Source organism: Chiloscyllium punctatum, chromosome 5 (genome assembly GCF_047496795.1).
Source record: "Chiloscyllium punctatum isolate Juve2018m chromosome 5, sChiPun1.3, whole genome shotgun sequence".
Classification (NCBI taxonomy): Eukaryota; Metazoa; Chordata; class Chondrichthyes; order Orectolobiformes; family Hemiscylliidae; genus Chiloscyllium; species Chiloscyllium punctatum.
This window is the reverse complement of record NC_092743.1, coordinates 42,688,003-42,708,459: the sequence shown is the minus strand read 5'-3', so window position 1 is coordinate 42,708,459 and position 20,457 is coordinate 42,688,003. Positions and strand designations below refer to the sequence as shown.

The window sequence follows — 20,457 nt, the reverse complement described above, 5'->3', positions numbered from 1 at the left end:
CGGACCGCCCAGAGAGCGTCCTTCACCGAGTTGATGATCCTCCAGGCGCAGTTAATGTTCGTCTCGGTGTGAGTCCCGGGGAACAGGCCGTAGAGCACGGAGTCCCGCGTCACGGCGCTGCTCGGGACGAACCTCGACAAGCACCACTGCATTCCTCTCCAGACTTCCTCTGCATAGGCACATTCCAGAAGGAGGTGTGTGACAGTCTCGTCCCCCCCGCAGCCACTTCGAGGGCAGCGTGCGGTGCGGCAGAGAGTCCGGGCGTGCATAAAGGATCTCACAGGCAGAGCCCTTCTCACCACCAGCCAAGCCACGTCTTGGTGCTTGTTGGAAAGTTCTGGCGATGAGGCATTCTGCCAAATGGCTTTGACAGTCTGCTCAGGGAACCGCTCGACAGGATCCGCCCTCTCCTTTTCCCGAAGGGTCTCAAGGACGCTACGTGCTGACCACTTCCTGATGGACTTGTGGTCAAAGGTGTTTTTCCTCATAAATATCTCCACGAAGGACAGGTGATACGGAACGGTCCAACTACTCGGAGCGTTCCGCGGCAGCGAGGCCAGGCCCATCCTTCGCAACACCGGGGACAGGTAGAACCTCAGTACGTAGTGACACTTGGTGTTTGCGTACCGGGGATCCACGCACAGCTTGATGCAGCCACACACAAAGGTGGCCATCAGGGTGAGGGTGGCATTGGGCGTGTTTTTTCCCCCATTGCACCGGTCTTTGTACATTGAGTCTCTTCGGACCCGGTCCATCTTTGATCTCCAAATGAATTGGAAGATGGCCCGGGTGACTGCGGCGGCACAGGTCCTGGGGATAGGCCAGACCTGTGCCACATATAGCAATACTGAGAGGACCTCACACCTGATGACCAGGTTTTTTCCCGCGATGGAGAGCGACCGTTGCCCCCATCTGCCTAGTTTCTGTCTCATCTTCCTGATCCGCTCCTCCCAGGTCTTGGCGCACGCCCCAGCCCCCCCGAACCAAATACCCAGCACCTTCAGGTGGTCAGTCCTGACGGTGAAGGGGATAGAGGATTGGTCGGCCCAGTTCCCGAAGAGCATGGCCTCGCTCTTGCCTCGGTTTACCTTGGCCCCCGAGGCCCGTTCGAACTGGTCGCAGATGCACACGAGTCTGTGCACGGACAGCGGATCCGAGCAGAAAACAGCGACGTCATCCATGTACAGGGAGGCCTTAACACAACATCCACGCAGTCAGTCAGCACTCACTTGAACGTGTCGCAAGTCTCCAATCAGTCAGACAGCGCTCTCGAGTGCTACCTCACACTTGTTGTGACTGCTGGCGCCGATCGGTTCGTTTGGATTCTGGAATCTCAGAGCGTCTCGCTGGCGATTCTTTCGGCGGCACCGTGTTTTCCAGAAGACTTCGCGCACGTGCTGCTGCTGCTGCTGCTCGGATGTGTCGATAGTCGCGTCGCGTTGTTCGGTTGAATACAGCGTGCAATCTCGAGAGGAAATCACCTGCTGCTCTCAGCTCATCGTTCCGAAGCACCATGGGGGCTAAGCAAGTGCACGTCGTAGGGGAATTAGCTCAAATGGTAGAGCGCTCGCTTCGCATGCGAGAGGTAGTGGGATCGATGCCCACATTCTCCACAGTGCTTTTCCTGGGGACACGCTTGAGACGCAAGCAGTGTGACCCTCGCGTGAACCCTGCGTGTGGCTCCAGTCTTTGCTGCTGCACAGATAGCACGATGGTGAGTTTACAAAATGCTGTGCAGAAAAAAAAGTTGAGCACGTGTCGCCCAGATGTTAAACCTTCCAGCGACGCGTTTGCTCGGGTGTGGTCAGTTCAAATCAGGCGTGAAGCCGTCCAAAGCAATTATTATTGCCCGCGGAGAGAAAGAAAACACGTCCGGTGACAAAGGCCACAGTCTTGCCTTCTCTGAAGATTGAACTCAGGACCTTCAGATTATGAGACTGACGCGCTGCCTACTGCGCTAAGAAGGCCAGCCGACAGCCGAGGCTCATACCGCGTGCCCAAATAGGCCGGTTTTCAAGGTGCCGCGAGCCACAGAGCAACCCTCGTCAGAAAGCTGCAGCTCCAGTGAGGCCAGGATATCGGCTTTCAATCCACAATCACGCACCTCGCCCGTTACATGCTGGGCTCTGGCCCGTGCAGAGACACGGCCCACTCGCGGTACCGCAGAGCCGTGGCGTCAGGAGCTCGGCAAAGCCCGGTATGTCTTGCGCTTGGCAGGCAACATTCGGCAAAGCCTTTCACTTCTTTGTCTCGATGGCTCCGCTGCTGGAGAGCCACGTCACAGCGCACTGAGATCCTTTGCTCAGCACTCCATGCAGGCAAGAAGGGAGGTGCTTCCGTTTACCAAAGAGCCTAAGAAAATGAGGGTTTGCTTCAGGAAAAGAAGGAAGCACATGTCAGGTATAGACAGGATAGATCGAGAGAATCCGTACAAGAGTGTAAAGACAGTAGGGAAATCAGGAGGGTAAAAAGGGGACCTGAGATAGTTTTGGCAGATAGAGTTAAGGAAAATCCAAAGGGATTTTGCAAATACATTATAAGGACAAAAGGGTGACTAGGGAGAGAATAGGGCCCCTCGAGGATCAGCACAGCGGCCTTTGTGCCGAGCCGCAGGAGAGGCTGGGCCGATACTAAACGAGTATTTTGCATCAGTGTTTACTGTGGAAAAGGATAGAATGTAGGGAGAAGTATAGAATATAGGGAAATGGATGGTGACATCTTGAAAATTGTCCACATTGCAGAGGAGGAATGCTGGATGCCTTGAAGCGCGTACAAGTGGATCAATGCCCAGGACCTGATCAGGTCTGGGGGAAGCTAAGGAAGTGATTGCTGGGCCCCTTGCTGAGATATTTGTATGGGTGATATAAAATCATGAGGCGTATAGATCGGATAAAGAGAGAAAGTCTTTTCCCTGGGGTGCGGGAGACCAGCACTAGAGGGCAGAGGTTTAGGGTGAGAGGGAAAAGATATGAAAGAGAACTAAGGGGCACCTTTTTCACACAGAGGGTGGTACGTGTATGGAATGAGCTGCCAGAGGAAGTGGCGGAGGCGAGTACAATTGCAATATTTAAAAGGCATCTGGGTGGCTATATGAATAGGAAGGGTTTGGAGGGATATGGCCCGGGTGCCGGCAGGTACGACTAGATTGGGATGGGATATCTGGTCGGAAAGGTCCGACCGAAGGGTCTCTTTCCGTGACGTACATCTCTATGACTCTATGACTCCTTTCAAGCAAAGTTTTCCCGCGAAGCGGCGCTCTAAACTGCTCGATGACAACTTACTATGTCAACGTCCGGACGAAGGAGTCTTCCATTCCTGTCGGAAAACTGCCTGTGGACTTCTCTTCGTTTCCTCTTCATGAAATCTGGCCTGCACGGGGTGTGCCACTTCCACAGTTGCACAAGTTGAACAGCAACGCATCCGAGCAGGTCAGCACTTAGGAAAGGCCCTACCGGTCAGACAGGGCTCGCGGGTGCTGCTTCAGACGAGTGGCGGTTGCTCTTTGCATCTCGGCCTGCTTGGCGTGTATCTGAAAGCAGCACTTTGCGGAACCTGACCGCAGGGCTGCAGCTCACGAGGATGAAGGAGAAGCCCTCTTTTTTCGTCTGGTAACAGCCCCAAGTGTTCTCTTTCTCCAAAATACACCTTCTTCTTCTTCTTCTTCTTCAGAGAAGTCTGCCTGTTGGTGTGCTGTGACGTCTGCAGTTGCAAACCACGAGCAGCAGGGAGCCCTCTGGAGGAACTTTTTTTTTTTTTTTATTTCAAAAATATACTTTATTCATAAATGATTTGATGGTCTGTACATTGGATCATGCCATACATATGTCCATATTTACAAACACAGATTCGACTTTATTCTTGTCCTTTACAATCCTGTGCATTTTTTCAATCTTGTATATATACATATATTTGGCTGAGGCATCAGCAGAGCCCAAAAAAACGTCTGTATGGGCCCCCTGTTCTTCTTTCGGCAGGCCGATCTTACACAGTGGTCTTTCCCCACCGCGCCTTGGCGGCAGCTGCCCCAAGCTTCAGCGCGTCCCTCAACACGTAGTCTTGGACCTTGGAATGTGCCAGTCTGCAACACTCGGTCGGGGTCAACTCCTTCAGCTGGAAGATCAACAGGTTTCGGACCGCCCAGAGAGCGTCCTTCACCGAGTTGATGATCCTCCAGGCGCAGTTAATGTTCGTCTCGGTGTGAGTCCCGGGGAACAGGCCGTAGAGCACGGAGTCCCGCGTCACGGCGCTGCTCGGGACGAACCTCGACAAGCACCACTGCATTCCTCTCCAGACTTCCTCTGCATAGGCACATTCCAGAAGGAGGTGTGTGACAGTCTCGTCCCCCCCGCAGCCACTTCGAGGGCAGCGTGCGGTGCGGCAGAGAGTCCGGGCGTGCATAAAGGATCTCACAGGCAGAGCCCTTCTCACCACCAGCCAAGCCACGTCTTGGTGCTTGTTGGAAAGTTCTGGCGATGAGGCATTCTGCCAAATGGCTTTGACAGTCTGCTCAGGGAACCGCTCGACAGGATCCGCCCTCTCCTTTTCCCGAAGGGTCTCAAGGACGCTACGTGCTGACCACTTCCTGATGGACTTGTGGTCAAAGGTGTTTTTCCTCATAAATTTCTCCACGAAGGACAGGTGATACGGAACGGTCCAACTACTCGGAGCGTTCCGCGGCAGCGAGGCCAGGCCCATCCTTCGCAACACCGGGGACAGGTAGAACCTCAGTACGTAGTGACACTTGGTGTTTGCGTACCGGGGATCCACGCACAGCTTGATGCAGCCACACACAAAGGTGGCCATCAGGGTGAGGGTGGCATTGGGCGTGTTTTTTCCCCCATTGCACCGGTCTTTGTACATAGAGTCTCTTCGGACCCGGTCCATCTTTGATCTCCAAATGAATTGGAAGATGGCCCGGGTGACTGCGGCGGCACAGGTCCTGGGGATAGGCCAGACCTGTGCCACATATAGCAATACTGAGAGTACCTCACACCTGATGACCAGGTTTTTTCCCGCGATGGAGAGCGACCGTTGCCCCCATCTGCCTAGTTTCTGTCTCATCTTCCTGATCCGCTCCTCCCAGGTCTTGGCGCACGCCCCAGCCCCCCCGAACCAAATACCCAGCACCTTCAGGTGGTCAGTCCTGACGGTGAAGGGGATAGAGGATTGGTCGGCCCAGTTCCCGAAGAGCATGGCCTCGCTCTTGCCTCGGTTTACCTTGGCCCCCGAGGCCCGTTCGAACTGGTCGCAGATGCACACGAGTCTGTGCACGGACAGCGGATCCGAGCAGAAAACAGCGACGTCATCCATGTACAGGGAGGCCTTAACCTGCAGGCCCCCGCTGCCAGGAATAGTCACCCCCCTCAGGCTCGCATCCTTCCTGATGGATTCGGCAAATGGCTCTATGCAACACACAAACAAGGCGGGTGAGAGGGGGCATCCCTGCCTGACTCCAGATCTTACAGGGAAGCTATCTGATTCCCACCCATTGATTGAGACTGCACTGACAATGTTGGTGTAGAGCAGTCTGATCCAATTTCCGATTCCCTCCCCAAAGCCCATTTTGGAGAGGACATCCCTCATATATGTATGCGATATCCTGTCAAAGGCTTTCTCCTGGTCCAGGCTGATGAGGCAGGTGTCCACCCCCCTGTCCTGCACGTAGGCGATCGTATCCCTGAGGAGTGCGAGACTCTCAGAGATCTTCCTGCCCGGTACAGCACAGGTTTGGTCCGGGTGGATCACCGATCCCAGAGCAGACCTGACCCGGTTGGCGATGACCTTTGACAGGATTTTATAGTCTGCATTTAACAGTGAGATCGGTCTCCAATTTCTAATTTCCTCCCTCTCCCCCTTCCGCTTGTAGACGAGGGTGATGATGCCTTTCCTCATGGATTCACTCATGGTACCTGCCCGGAGCATACTGACATACACCTCCAGCAGGTCCTGGCCGATCAAGTCCCAAAGAGCGGAATAAACCTCGACCGGTAAGCCGTCGCTTCCGGGAGTTTTATTCTTTTCGAAGGACTCGAGGGCCTTGGTCAGTTCATCCAGAGATAGCGGCTGGTCCAGCCTCTCTCGTGTTCCGTCATCTAGGACCTCCGTGATAGAGGACAGGAACGACTGGGAGGCCGCGCTGTCGGTCGGCTTCGAGTCATACAGGCTGGCGTAGAAGGATTTGCTGATCCTCATGACGTCAGCCTGAGATGACGTTACCGAGCCATCTTCTTTCTTCAGGCTGCTGAGCACGGAGCTCTCTTTGTGCACCTTCTGGAAGAAGAAACGTGAGCACGTCTCGTCCTGCTCCACCGAGCGGACCCTGGACCGGAAGATTATCCTGGAGGCCTCCGAGGCAAAGAGCGAGGCTTGCTGGCCCTTCACCTCCTTGAGGTCCTCCGTGACATCCACCCCCATCGTCTGCAGCAGGAGCAGGTTCTGCATACTTTCCTGGAGCTGGGACAGTTTTCCCCGCCTCTCTCTCGCCTCCTGGACACCTTTGAGGATAAAGAACCTCTTGATGTTCCCTTTTACCGTTTCCCACCAGTCCGCTGGAGACTCAAAGAGGGGCTTCACGGTTCTCCAACCTGCGTAATCCCTCTTGAGCTCTTCGATGTTTCCCGGGGTCAACAGCTTAGTGTTCAGTTTCCACGTTCCCTTGCCCGCCCGCTGTTCGTCCTGTAGGTGACAGTCGGCCAGCAGGAGGCAGTGGTCAGAGAAGAACACCGGCTTGACGTCGGTGGATCTGACCGAGAGCGTTCGGGACACAAACAGGTAATCTATCCTTGAGCGGATAGACCCGTCTGCCCGTGACCAGGTGTATCTACGCTGCGCTCCGTCTGCAGGGGCGCTGAAGACGTCGTGCAGCTTGGCGTCTTTGACCGTTTCCATCAGGGCCCTGGACGTAGCGTCCGGTTTACTGTCCCCCCCGCCGGATCGTCCATCAGCATCAATGATGCAGTTGAAGTCTCCGGCCAGAATGACCGGCCTGGACGTAGCCAGCAGCAGTGGAAGCTGTTGCAGGACGGCCAACCGTTCACTCTTACCCACTGGGGCGTACACGTTGATTAGTCTCACGGGAGCGTTTCTGTATTTGACGTCCACGACGAGAAGGCGCCCGCCCACCACCTCCTTAACCTCGGAGATGGTGAAGTTGCCTCCCCGCAACAGGATACCCAGGCCGGAGGCGCGGCTATCGTTGCCCCCCGACCACACTGACGGCCCGTGGGCCCACAAGCTCGACCATCTCCTGTAACTGCTGAGGTGCGGTATCCCGCACTCCTGCAGAAACAGGACATCGGCTTTGACGTTGGCCAGGAAGGCCAGCGTTGAAACACATCGCGTAGCCGCTTTAATGCTACGCACATTTATGCTGGCAATTTTAAACCCCATTTTAACAGTTTGCGGGGTTACCAGTGTCCATTTTTTTCTGGTCTTGCTCCAGTGGGGTGGCTGCGTGCATCCCTGTGGTGACAGCAAACTGCTGTACCTTCCCAGGGCTGAGGTAGTTGTCCGGCTCCACGCTGGAGTCATTTCCCCGCTCTGGTGTCATCGTGTCAGACCCAGGGTCCGCATCGCCCCGTTCTCCATCTGACATCAGGGCTGTCACTGGGACGCTGCTCCCAGTTCCCTGGAGCTGTGGGCCGGTGGGTACCCCTTGGTTCTCACCGGGTCGGGGGAGGCCTTCACCCATCCCCTCAGAGGGATCGTCTTTTCCTTCTTGGGCGGTGTTGCCCTCCTTTCTCCCCACGGCGCTCTGCCTCTTCCTCCGGAGGCGACCCTTCTTGCGCCCGTCCTCACCCTCGGAGGAGCTGCCTGTATCCTCCTCTTGGAGGTGTCTCTTCCCCCTTCGCTTGGTGGCTTTGGGGCCCTCGAGAGGTTTCCTTTTCCTGTTTTTAACGATAATCCACTGCTCTGCCTCCTTTGATCCCTCCTCTTCCATTTCCTCCGTCTGTCTTGTAGGAGCTTGGGTCGGCTGCTCCATCTCCCCGCTGTCTGCCGCCTGCTCCTCTACAACCTTCCCTTCCTTCTGGGTGCCTCCAGGCACCGTTCCTTTGCTGATTCGCGGTACCTCGTTGGACTTTGTCGGTCCGCGGCTCGTGTTGCCACCTCCGGCCATCTGTGCGTAGGTGGCGGCTCCTCGTCTTGGGCAGGCCTTGTACATGTGGCCCGCCTCCCCGCACAGGTTGCAGCTCTTTTCCTCCCGACAGTCCTTTGTCAAGTGACCCTCCTGTTTGCAGTTCCTGCAGATGGTCACTTTGCAATCCACCGCCACGTGTCCCGACTTCCCGCAGGTTCGGCACACTTTCGGCTGCCCTGCATATGTCAGGTAGCCTCTGCTCCCTCCGATTGCGAAGCTCGAGGGTGGGTGGAGGATGTTCCCACTGTCATCGGCCCTCAGAGTTACCTTGACCTGCCTCTTACTGGTCCAGATCCCAAAGGGGTCGATCACATCGGTGGCTTCTCCCTCGACTTGGACGTACCTTCCCAGGAAGGTCAGGACATCAGCCGCTGGAACGTAGGGGTTGTACATATGGATTGTAACAACCCGGTTCCTCTGTGCAGGAAGCACACACAATGGCGTCGCCGACAAGATGGAGAACAGCGGCTCCCCTTCCTTCTCCTTGAAGACCTTCAGGAGCTGTTCGCACTGCTTCACGCTTCTGAAGGTCACATCGAAGTAGCCTGCCCCAGGGAAATCCTGCAGGCAGTACACGTCTGCGGCTGCAAGGCCGCAACACTCCAGCAGAACTTTCTTCACAAACACCGTCCGATCCACCGGTCCCTCTGGAGGAACACAACATCCACGCAGTCAGTCAGCACTCACTTGAACGTGTCGCAAGTCTCCAATCAGTCAGACAGCGCTCTCGAGTGCTACCTCACACTTGTTGTGACTGCTGGCGCCGATCGGTTTGTTTGGATTCTGGAATCTCAGAGCGTCTCGCTGGCGATTCTTTCGGCGGCACCGTGTTTTCCAGAAGACTTCGCGCACGTGCTGCTGCTGCTGCTGCTCGGATGTGTCGATAGTCGCGTCGCGTTGTTCGGTTGAATACAGCGTGCAATCTCGAGAGGAAATCACCTGCTGCTCTCAGCTCATCGTTCCGAAGCACCATGGGGGCTAAGCAAGTGCACGTCGTAGGGGAATTAGCTCAAATGGTAGAGCGCTCGCTTCGCATGCGAGAGGTAGTGGGATCGATGCCCACATTCTCCACAGTGCTTTTCCTGGGGACACGCTTGAGACGCAAGCAGTGTGACCCTCGCGTGAACCCTGCGTGTGGCTCCAGTCTTTGCTGCTGCACAGATAGCACGATGGTGAGTTTACAAAATGCTGTGCAGAAAAAAAAGTTGAGCACGTGTCGCCCAGATGTTAAACCTTCCAGCGACGCGTTTGCTCTGGTGTGGTCAGTTCAAATCAGGCGTGAAGCCGTCCAAAGCAATTATTATTGCCCGCGGAGAGAAAGAAAACACGTCCGGTGACAAAGGCCACAGTCTTGCCTTCTCAGAAGATTGAACTCAGGACCTTCAGATTATGAGACTGACGCGCTGCCTACTGCGCTAAGAAGGCCAGCCGACAGCCGAGGCTCATACCGCGTGCCCAAATAGGCCGGTTTTCAAGGTGCCGCGAGCCACAGAGCAACCCTCGTCAGAAAGCTGCAGCTCCAGTGAGGCCAGGATATCGGCTTTCAATCCACAATCACGCACGTCGCCCGTTACATGCTGGGCTCTGGCCCGTGCAGAGACACGGCCCACTCGCGGTACCGCAGAGCCGTGGCGTCAGGAGCTCGGCAAAGCCCGGTATGTCTTGCGCTTGGCAGGCAACATTCGGCAAAGCCTTTCACTTCTTTGTCTCGATGGCTCCGCTGCTGGAGAGCCACGTCACAGCGCACTAAGATCCTTTGCTCAGCACTCCATGCAGGCAAGAAGGGAGGTGCTTCCGTTTACCAAAGAGCCTAAGAAAATGAGGGTTTGCTTCAGGAAAAGAAGGAAGCACATGTCAGGTATAGACAGGATAGATCGAGTGAATCCGTACAAGAGTGTAAAGACAGAAGGGAAATCAGGAGGGTAAAAAGGGGACCTGAGATAGTTTTGGCAGATAGAGTTAAGGAAAATCCAAAGGGATTTTGCAAATACATTATAAGGACAAAAGGGTGACTAGGGAGAGAATAGGGCCCCTCGAGGATCAGCACAGCGGCCTTTGTGCCGAGCCGCAGGAGAGGCTGGGCCGATACTAAACGAGTATTTTGCATCAGTGTTTACTGTGGAAAAGGATAGAATGTAGGGAGAAGTATAGAATATAGGGAAATGGATGGTGACATCTTGAAAATTGTCCACATTGCAGAGGAGGAATGCTGGATGCCTTGAAGCGCGTACAAGTGGATCAATGCCCAGGACCTGATCAGGTCTGGGGGAAGCTAAGGAAGTGATTGCTGGGCCCCTTGCTGAGATATTTGTATGGGTGATATAAAATCATGAGGCGTATAGATCGGATAAAGAGAGAAAGTCTTTTCCCTGGGGTGCGGGAGACCAGCACTAGAGGGCAGAGGTTTAGGGTGAGAGGGAAAAGATATGAAAGAGAACTAAGGGGCACCTTTTTCACACAGAGGGTGGTACGTGTATGGAATGAGCTGCCAGAGGAAGTGGCGGAGGCGAGGACAATTGCAATATTTAAAAGGCATCTGGGTGGCTATATGAATAGGAAGGGTTTGGAGGGATATGGCCCGGGTGCCGGCAGGTACGACTAGATTGGGATGGGATATCTGGTCGGAAAGGTCCGACCGACGGGTCTCTTTCCGTGACGTACATCTCTATGACTCTATGACTCCTTTCAAGCAAAGTTTTCCCGCGAAGCGGCGCTCTAAACTGCTCGATGACAACTTACTATGTCAACGTCCGGACGAAGGAGTCTTCCATTCCTGTCGGAAAACTGCCTGTGGACTTCTCTTCGTTTCCTCTTCATGAAATCTGGCCTGCACGGGGTGTGCCACTTCCACAGTTGCACAAGTTGAACAGCAACGCATCCGAGCAGGTCAGCACTTAGGAAAGGCCCTACCGGTCAGACAGGGCTCGCGGGTGCTGCTTCAGACGAGTGGCGGTTGCTCTTTGCATCTCGGCCTGCTTGGCGTGTATCTGAAAGCAGCACTTTGCGGAACCTGACCGCAGGGCTGCAGCTCACGAGGATGAAGGAGAAGCCCTCTTTTTTCGTCTGGTAACAGCCCCAAGTGTTCTCTTTCTCCAAAATACACCTTCTTCTTCTTCTTCTTCTTCAGAGAAGTCTGCCTGTTGGTGTGCTGTGACGTCTGCAGTTGCAAACCACGAGCAGCAGGGAGCCCTCTGGAGGAACACAACATCCACGCAGTCAGTCAGCACTCACTTGAACGTGTCGCAAGTCTCCAATCAGTCAGACAGCGCTCTCGAGTGCTACCTCACACTTGTTGTGACTGCTGGCGCCGATCGGTTTGTTTGGATTCTGGAATCTCAGAGCGTCTCGCTGGCGATTCTTTCGGCGGCACCGTGTTTTCCAGAAGACTTCGCGCACGTGCTGCTGCTGCTGCTGCTCGGATGTGTCGATAGTCGCGTCGCGTTGTTCGGTTGAATACAGCGTGCAATCTCGAGAGGAAATCACCTGCTGCTCTCAGCTCATCGTTCCGAAGCACCATGGGGGCTAAGCAAGTGCACGTCGTAGGGGAATTAGCTCAAATGGTAGAGCGCTCGCTTCGCATGCGAGAGGTAGTGGGATCGATGCCCACATTCTCCACAGTGCTTTTCCTGGGGACACGCTTGAGACGCAAGCAGTGTGACCCTCGCGTGAACCCTGCGTGTGGCTCCAGTCTTTGCTGCTGCACAGATAGCACGATGGTGAGTTTACAAAATGCTGTGCAGAAAAAAAAGTTGAGCACGTGTCGCCCAGATGTTAAACCTTCCAGCGACGCGTTTGCTCTGGTGTGGTCAGTTCAAATCAGGCGTGAAGCCGTCCAAAGCAATTATTATTGCCCGCGGAGAGAAAGAAAACACGTCCGGTGACAAAGGCCACAGTCTTGCCTTCTCAGAAGATTGAACTCAGGACCTTCAGATTATGAGACTGACGCGCTGCCTACTGCGCTAAGAAGGCCAGCCGACAGCCGAGGCTCATACCGCGTGCCCAAATAGGCCGGTTTTCAAGGTGCCGCGAGCCACAGAGCAACCCTCGTCAGAAAGCTGCAGCTCCAGTGAGGCCAGGATATCGGCTTTCAATCCACAATCACGCACGTCGCCCGTTACATGCTGGGCTCTGGCCCGTGCAGAGACACGGCCCACTCGCGGTACCGCAGAGCCGTGGCGTCAGGAGCTCGGCAAAGCCCGGTATGTCTTGCGCTTGGCAGGCAACATTCGGCAAAGCCTTTCACTTCTTTGTCTCGATGGCTCCGCTGCTGGAGAGCCACGTCACAGCGCACTAAGATCCTTTGCTCAGCACTCCATGCAGGCAAGAAGGGAGGTGCTTCCGTTTACCAAAGAGCCTAAGAAAATGAGGGTTTGCTTCAGGAAAAGAAGGAAGCACATGTCAGGTATAGACAGGATAGATCGAGTGAATCCGTACAAGAGTGTAAAGACAGAAGGGAAATCAGGAGGGTAAAAAGGGGACCTGAGATAGTTTTGGCAGATAGAGTTAAGGAAAATCCAAAGGGATTTTGCAAATACATTATAAGGACAAAAGGGTGACTAGGGAGAGAATAGGGCCCCTCGAGGATCAGCACAGCGGCCTTTGTGCCGAGCCGCAGGAGAGGCTGGGCCGATACTAAACGAGTATTTTGCATCAGTGTTTACTGTGGAAAAGGATAGAATGTAGGGAGAAGTATAGAATATAGGGAAATGGATGGTGACATCTTGAAAATTGTCCACATTGCAGAGGAGGAATGCTGGATGCCTTGAAGCGCGTACAAGTGGATCAATGCCCAGGACCTGATCAGGTCTGGGGGAAGCTAAGGAAGTGATTGCTGGGCCCCTTGCTGAGATATTTGTATGGGTGATATAAAATCATGAGGCGTATAGATCGGATAAAGAGAGAAAGTCTTTTCCCTGGGGTGCGGGAGACCAGCACTAGAGGGCAGAGGTTTAGGGTGAGAGGGAAAAGATATGAAAGAGAACTAAGGGGCACCTTTTTCACACAGAGGGTGGTACGTGTATGGAATGAGCTGCCAGAGGAAGTGGCGGAGGCGAGGACAATTGCAATATTTAAAAGGCATCTGGGTGGCTATATGAATAGGAAGGGTTTGGAGGGATATGGCCCGGGTGCCGGCAGGTACGACTAGATTGGGATGGGATATCTGGTCGGAAAGGTCCGACCGACGGGTCTCTTTCCGTGACGTACATCTCTATGACTCTATGACTCCTTTCAAGCAAAGTTTTCCCGCGAAGCGGCGCTCTAAACTGCTCGATGACAACTTACTATGTCAACGTCCGGACGAAGGAGTCTTCCATTCCTGTCGGAAAACTGCCTGTGGACTTCTCTTCGTTTCCTCTTCATGAAATCTGGCCTGCACGGGGTGTGCCACTTCCACAGTTGCACAAGTTGAACAGCAACGCATCCGAGCAGGTCAGCACTTAGGAAAGGCCCTACCGGTCAGACAGGGCTCGCGGGTGCTGCTTCAGACGAGTGGCGGTTGCTCTTTGCATCTCGGCCTGCTTGGCGTGTATCTGAAAGCAGCACTTTGCGGAACCTGACCGCAGGGCTGCAGCTCACGAGGATGAAGGAGAAGCCCTCTTTTTTCGTCTGGTAACAGCCCCAAGTGTTCTCTTTCTCCAAAATACACCTTCTTCTTCTTCTTCTTCTTCAGAGAAGTCTGCCTGTTGGTGTGCTGTGACGTCTGCAGTTGCAAACCACGAGCAGCAGGGAGCCCTCTGGAGGAACACAACATCCACGCAGTCAGTCAGCACTCACTTGAACGTGTCGCAAGTCTCCAATCAGTCAGACAGCGCTCTCGAGTGCTACCTCACACTTGTTGTGACTGCTGGCGCCGATCGGTTCGTTTGGATTCTGGAATCTCAGAGCGTCTCGCTGGCGATTCTTTCGGCGGCACCGTGTTTTCCAGAAGACTTCGCGCACGTGCTGCTGCTGCTGCTGCTCGGATGTGTCGATAGTCGCGTCGCGTTGTTCGGTTGAATACAGCGTGCAATCTCGAGAGGAAATCACCTGCTGCTCTCAGCTCATCGTTCCGAAGCACCATGGGGGCTAAGCAAGTGCACGTCGTAGGGGAATTAGCTCAAATGGTAGAGCGCTCGCTTCGCATGCGAGAGGTAGTGGGATCGATGCCCACATTCTCCACAGTGCTTTTCCTGGGGACACGCTTGAGACGCAAGCAGTGTGACCCTCGCGTGAACCCTGCGTGTGGCTCCAGTCTTTGCTGCTGCACAGATAGCACGATGGTGAGTTTACAAAATGCTGTGCAGAAAAAAAAGTTGAGCACGTGTCGCCCAGATGTTAAACCTTCCAGCGACGCGTTTGCTCTGGTGTGGTCAGTTCAAATCAGGCGTGAAGCCGTCCAAAGCAATTATTATTGCCCGCGGAGAGAAAGAAAACACGTCCGGTGACAAAGGCCACAGTCTTGCCTTCTCTGAAGATTGAACTCAGGACCTTCAGATTATGAGACTGACGCGCTGCCTACTGCGCTAAGAAGGCCAGCCGACAGCCGAGGCTCATACCGCGTGCCCAAATAGGCCGGTTTTCAAGGTGCCGCGAGCCACAGAGCAACCCTCGTCAGAAAGCTGCAGCTCCAGTGAGGCCAGGATATCGGCTTTCAATCCACAATCACGCACCTCGCCCGTTACATGCTGGGCTCTGGCCCGTGCAGAGACACGGCCCACTCGCGGTACCGCAGAGCCGTGGCGTCAGGAGCTCGGCAAAGCCCGGTATGTCTTGCGCTTGGCAGGCAACATTCGGCAAAGCCTTTCACTTCTTTGTCTCGATGGCTCCGCTGCTGGAGAGCCACGTCACAGCGCACTAAGATCCTTTGCTCAGCACTCCATGCAGGCAAGAAGGGAGGTGCTTCCGTTTACCAAAGAGCCTAAGAAAATGAGGGTTTGCTTCAGGAAAAGAAGGAAGCACATGTCAGGTATAGACAGGATAGATCGAGTGAATCCGTACAAGAGTGTAAAGACAGTAGGGAAATCAGGAGGGTAAAAAGGGGACCTGAGATAGTTTTGGCAGATAGAGTTAAGGAAAATCCAAAGGGATTTTGCAAATACATTATAAGGACAAAAGGGTGACTAGGGAGAGAATAGGGCCCCTCGAGGATCAGCACAGCGGCCTTTGTGCCGAGCCGCAGGAGAGGCTGGGCCGATACTAAACGAGTATTTTGCATCAGTGTTTACTGTGGAAAAGGATAGAATGTAGGGAGAAGTATAGAATATAGGGAAATGGATGGTGACATCTTGAAAATTGTCCACATTGCAGAGGAGGAATGCTGGATGCCTTGAAGCGCGTACAAGTGGATCAATGCCCAGGACCTGATCAGGTCTGGGGGAAGCTAAGGAAGTGATTGCTGGGCCCCTTGCTGAGATATTTGTATGGGTGATATAAAATCATGAGGCGTATAGATCGGATAAAGAGAGAAAGTCTTTTCCCTGGGGTGCGGGAGACCAGCACTAGAGGGCAGAGGTTTAGGGTGAGAGGGAAAAGATATGAAAGAGAACTAAGGGGCACCTTTCTCACACCGAGGGTGGTACGTGTATGGAATGAGCTGCCAGAGGAAGTGGCGGAGGCGAGGACAATTGCAATATTTAAAAGGCATCTGGGTGGCTATATGAATAGGAAGGGTTTGGAGGGATATGGCCCGGGTGCCGGCAGGTACGACTAGATTGGGATGGGATATCTGGTCGGAAAGGTCCGACCGACGGGTCTCTTTCCGTGACGTACATCTCTATGACTCTATGACTCCTTTCAAGCAAAGTTTTCCCGCGAAGCGGCGCTCTAAACTGCTCGATGACAACTTACTATGTCAACGTCCGGACGAAGGAGTCTTCCATTCCTGTCGGAAAACTGCCTGTGGACTTCTCTTCGTTTCCTCTTCATGAAATCTGGCCTGCACGGGGTGTGCCACTTCCACAGTTGCACAAGTTGAACAGCAACGCATCCGAGCAGGTCAGCACTTAGGAAAGGCCCTACCGGTCAGACAGGGCTCGCGGGTGCTGCTTCAGACGAGTGGCGGTTGCTCTTTGCATCTCGGCCTGCTTGGCGTGTATCTGAAAGCAGCACTTTGCGGAACCTGACCGCAGGGCTGCAGCTCACGAGGATGAAGGAGAAGCCCTCTTTTTTCGTCTGGTAACAGCCCCAAGTGTTCTCTTTCTCCAAAATACACCTTCTTCTTCTTCTTCTTCTTCAGAGAAGTCTGCCTGTTGGTGTGCTGTGACGTCTGCAGTTGCAAACCACGAGCAGCAGGGAGCCCTCTGGAGGAACACAACATCCACGCAGTCAGTCAGCACTCACTTGAACGTGTCGCAAGTCTCCAATCAGTCAGACAGCGCTCTCGAGTGCTACCTCACACTTGTTGTGACTGCTGGCGCCGATCGGTTCGTTTGGATTCTGGAATCTCAGAGCGTCTCGCTGGCGATTCTTTCGGCGGCACCGTGTTTTCCAGAAGACTTCGCGCACGTGCTGCTGCTGCTGCTGCTCGGATGTGTCGATAGTCGCGTCGCGTTGTTCGGTTGAATACAGCGTGCAATCTCGAGAGGAAATCACCTGCTGCTCTCAGCTCATCGTTCCGAAGCACCATGGGGGCTAAGCAAGTGCACGTCGTAGGGGAGTTAGCTCAAATGGTAGAGCGCTCGCTTCGCATGCGAGAGGTAGTGGGATCGTTGCCCACATTCTCCACAGATCTTTTCCTGGGGACACGCTTGAGACACAAGCAGTGTGACCCTCGCGTGAACCCTGCGTGTGGCTCCAGTCTTTGCTGCTGCACAGATAGCACGATGGTGAGTTTACAAAATGCTGTGCAGAAAAAAAAGTTGAGCACGTGTCGCCCAGATGTTAAACCTTCCAGCAACGCGTTTGCTCTGGTGTGGTCAGTTCAAATCAGGCGTGAAGCCGTCCAAAGCAATTATTATTGCCCGCGGAGAGAAAGAAAACACGTCTGGTGACAAAGACCACAGTCTTGCCTTCGTCTGAGGATTGAACTCAGGACCTTCAGATTATGAGAGTGACGCGCTGCCTACTGCGCTAAGAAGGCCAGCCGGCAGCCGAGGCTCATACCGTGTGCCCAAATAGGCCGGTTTTCAAGGTGCCGCGAGCCACAGAGCAACCCTTGTCAGAAAGCTGCAGCTCGAGCGAGGCCAGGATATCGGCTTTCAATCCACAATCACGCACGTCGCCCGTTACATGCTGGGCTCTGGCCCGTGCAGAGACACGGCCCACTCGCGGTACCGCAGAGCTGTGGCGTCAGGAGCGCGGCAAAGCCCGGTATGTCTTGCGCTTGGCACCTCTCGCATGCGAAGCGAGCGCTCTACCATTTGAGCTAATTCCCCTACGCTGTGCACTTGCTTAGCCCCCATGGTGCTTCGGAAGGACGAGCTGAGAGCAGCAGGCGATTTCCTCTCGAGATTGCACGCTGTATTCTCCCGAACAACGCGACGCGACTATCGACACATCCGAGCAGCAGCAGCAGCAGCACGTGCGCGAAGTCTTCTGGAAAACACGGTGCCGCCGAAAGAATCGCCAGCGAGACGCTCTGAGATTCCAGAATCCAAACGAACCGATCGGCGCCAGCAGTCACAACAAGTGTGAGGTAGCACTCGAGAGCGCTGTCTGACTGATTGGAGACTTGCGACACGTTCAAGTGAGTGCTGACTGACTGCGTGGATGTTGTGTTCCTCCAGAGTGCGGGATACCGCACCTCAGCAGTTACAGGAGATGGTCGAGCTTGTGGGCCCACGGGCCGTCAGTGTGGTCGGGGGGCAACGATAGCCGCGCCTCCGGCCTGGGTATCCTGTTGCGGGGAGGCAACTTCACCATCTCCGAGGTTAAGGAGGTGGTGGGCGGGCGCCTCCTCGTCGTGGACGTCAAATACAGAAACGCTCCCGTGAGACTAATCAACGTGTACGCCCCAGTGGGTAAGAGTGAACGGTTGGCCGTCCTGCAACAGCTTCCACTGCTGCCGGGTACGTCCACGCCGGTCATTCTGGCCGGAGACTTCAACTGCATCATTGATGCTGATGGACGATCCGGCGGGGGGGACAGTAAACCGGACGCTACGTCCAGGGCCCTGATGGAAACGGTCAAAGACGCCAAGCTGCACGACGTCTTCAGCGCCCCTGCAGACGGAGCGCAGCGTAGATACACCTGGTCACGGGCAGACGGGTCTATCCGCTCAAGGATAGATTACCTGTTTGTGTCCCGAACGCTCTCGGTCAGATCCACCGACGTCAAGCCGGTGTTCTTCTCTGACCACTGCCTCCTGCTGGCCGACTGTCACCTACAGGACGAACAGCGGGCGGGCAAGGGAACGTGGAAACTGAACACTAAGCTGTTGACCCCGGGAAACATCGAAGAGCTCAAGAGGGATTACGCAGGTTGGAGAACCGTGAAGCCCCTCTTTGAGTCTCCAGCGGACTGGTGGGAAACGGTAAAAGGGAACATCAAGAGGTTCTTTATCCTCAAAGGTGTCCAGGAGGCGAGAGAGAGGCGGGGAAAACTGTCCCAGCTCCAGGAAAGTATGCAGAACCTGCTCCTGCTGCAGACGATGGGGGTGGATGTCACGGAGGACCTCAAGGAGGTGAAGGGCCAGCAAGCCTCGCTCTTCGCCTCGGAGGCCTCCAGGATAATCTTCCGGTCCAGGGTCCGCTCGGTGGAGCAGGACGAGACGTGCTCACGTTTCTTCTTCCAGAAGGTGCACAAAGAGAGCTCCGTGCTCAGCAGCCTGAAGAAAGAAGATGGCTCGGTAACGTCATCTCAGGCTGACGTCATGAGGATCAGCAAATCCTTCTACGCCAGCCTGTATGACTCGAAGCCGACCGACAGCGCGGCCTCCCAGTCGTTCCTGTCCTCTATCACGGAGGTCCTAGGTGACGGAACACGAGAGAGGCTGGACCAGCCGCTATCTCTGGATGAACTGACCAAGGCCCTCGAGTCCTTCGAAAAGAATAAAACTCCCGGAAGCGACGGCTTACCGGTCGAGGTTTATTCCGCTCTTTGGGACTTGATCGGCCAGGACCTGCTGGAGGTGTATGTCAGTATGCTCCGGGCAGGTACCATGAGTGAATCCATGAGGAAAGGCATCATCACCCTCGTCTACAAGCGGAAGGGGGAGAGGGAGGAAATTAGAAATTGGAGACCGATCTCACTGTTAAATGCAGACTACAAAATCCTGTCAAAGGTCATCGCCAACCGGGTCAGGTCTGCTCTGGGATCGGTGATCCACCCGGACCAAACCTGTGCTGTACCGGGCAGGAAGATCTCTGAGAGTCTCGCACTCCTCAGGGATACGATCGCCTACGTGCAGGACAGGGGGGTGGACACCTGCCTCATCAGCCTGGACCAGGAGAAAGCCTTTGACAGGATATCGCATACATATATGAGGGATGTCCTCTCCAAAATGGGCTTTGGGGAGGGAATCGGAAATTGGATCAGACTGCTCTACACCAACATTGTCAGTGCAGTCTCAATCAATGGGTGGGAATCAGATAGCTTCCCTGTAAGATCTGGAGTCAGGCAGGGATGCCCCCTCTCACCCGCCTTGTTTGTGTGTTGCATAGAGCCATTTGCCGAATCCATCAGGAAGGATGCGAGCCTGAGGGGGGTGACTATTCCTGGCAGCGGGGGCCTGCAGGTTAAGGCCTCCCTGTACATGGATGACGTCGCTGTTTTCTGCTCGGATCCGCTGTCCGTGCACAGACTCGTGTGCATCTGCGACCAGTTCGAACGGGCCTCGGGGGCCAAGGTAAACCGAGGCAAGAGCGAGGCCATGCTCTTCGGGAACTGGGCCGACCAATCCTCTATCCCCTTCACCGTCAGGACTGACCACCTGAAGGTGCTGGGTATTTGGTTCGGGGGGGCTGGGGCGTGCGCCAAGACCTGGGAGGAGCGGATCAGGAAGATGAGACAGAAACTAGGCAGATGGGGGCAACGGTCGCTCTCCATCGCGGGAAAAAACCTGGTCATCAGGTGTGAGGTACTCTCAGTATTGCTATATGTGGCACAGGTCTGGCCTATCCCCAGGACCTGTGCCGCCGCAGTCACCCGGGCCATCTTCCAATTCATTTGGAGATCAAAGATGGACCGGGTCCGAAGAGACTCAATGTACAAAGACCGGTGCAATGGGGGAAAAAACACGCCCAATGCCACCCTCACCCTGATGGCCACCTTTGTGTGTGGCTGCATCAAGCTGTGCGTGGATCCCCGGTACGCAAACACCAAGTGTCACTACGTACTGAGGTTCTACCTGTCCCCGGTGTTGCGAAGGATGGGCCTGGCCTCGCTGCCGCGGAACGCTCCGA

The 20,457-nt window shown here is 54.8% G+C and overlaps 8 non-coding genes across 8 annotated transcripts; 4 read left to right on the top strand and 4 right to left on the bottom strand.

Annotated features, from left to right (window-relative positions):
- The first annotated feature begins 1,540 nt into the window (after positions 1-1,540).
- Positions 1,541-1,613, top strand: trnaa-cgc (transfer RNA alanine (anticodon CGC)). Its single transcript has one exon. It is a non-coding gene; the product is annotated as a tRNA-Ala (tRNA).
- Positions 1,614-1,894: 281 nt separating this feature from the next.
- Positions 1,895-1,967, bottom strand: trnam-cau (transfer RNA methionine (anticodon CAU)). The gene has a single exon. It is a non-coding gene; the product is annotated as a tRNA-Met (tRNA).
- Positions 1,968-9,135: 7,168 nt separating this feature from the next.
- trnaa-cgc (transfer RNA alanine (anticodon CGC)) lies at positions 9,136-9,208 on the top strand. Its single transcript has one exon. It is a non-coding gene; the product is annotated as a tRNA-Ala (tRNA).
- Positions 9,209-9,489: 281 nt separating this feature from the next.
- Positions 9,490-9,562, bottom strand: trnam-cau (transfer RNA methionine (anticodon CAU)). Its single transcript has one exon. It is a non-coding gene; the product is annotated as a tRNA-Met (tRNA).
- A 2,117-nt stretch (positions 9,563-11,679) lies between these two features.
- On the top strand, positions 11,680-11,752 carry trnaa-cgc (transfer RNA alanine (anticodon CGC)). Its single transcript has one exon. It is a non-coding gene; the product is annotated as a tRNA-Ala (tRNA).
- Positions 11,753-12,033: 281 nt separating this feature from the next.
- On the bottom strand, positions 12,034-12,106 carry trnam-cau (transfer RNA methionine (anticodon CAU)). The gene has a single exon. It is a non-coding gene; the product is annotated as a tRNA-Met (tRNA).
- A 2,117-nt stretch (positions 12,107-14,223) lies between these two features.
- On the top strand, positions 14,224-14,296 carry trnaa-cgc (transfer RNA alanine (anticodon CGC)). The gene has a single exon. It is a non-coding gene; the product is annotated as a tRNA-Ala (tRNA).
- Positions 14,297-14,577: 281 nt separating this feature from the next.
- On the bottom strand, positions 14,578-14,650 carry trnam-cau (transfer RNA methionine (anticodon CAU)). Its single transcript has one exon. It is a non-coding gene; the product is annotated as a tRNA-Met (tRNA).
- Positions 14,651-20,457: the final 5,807 nt, after the last annotated feature.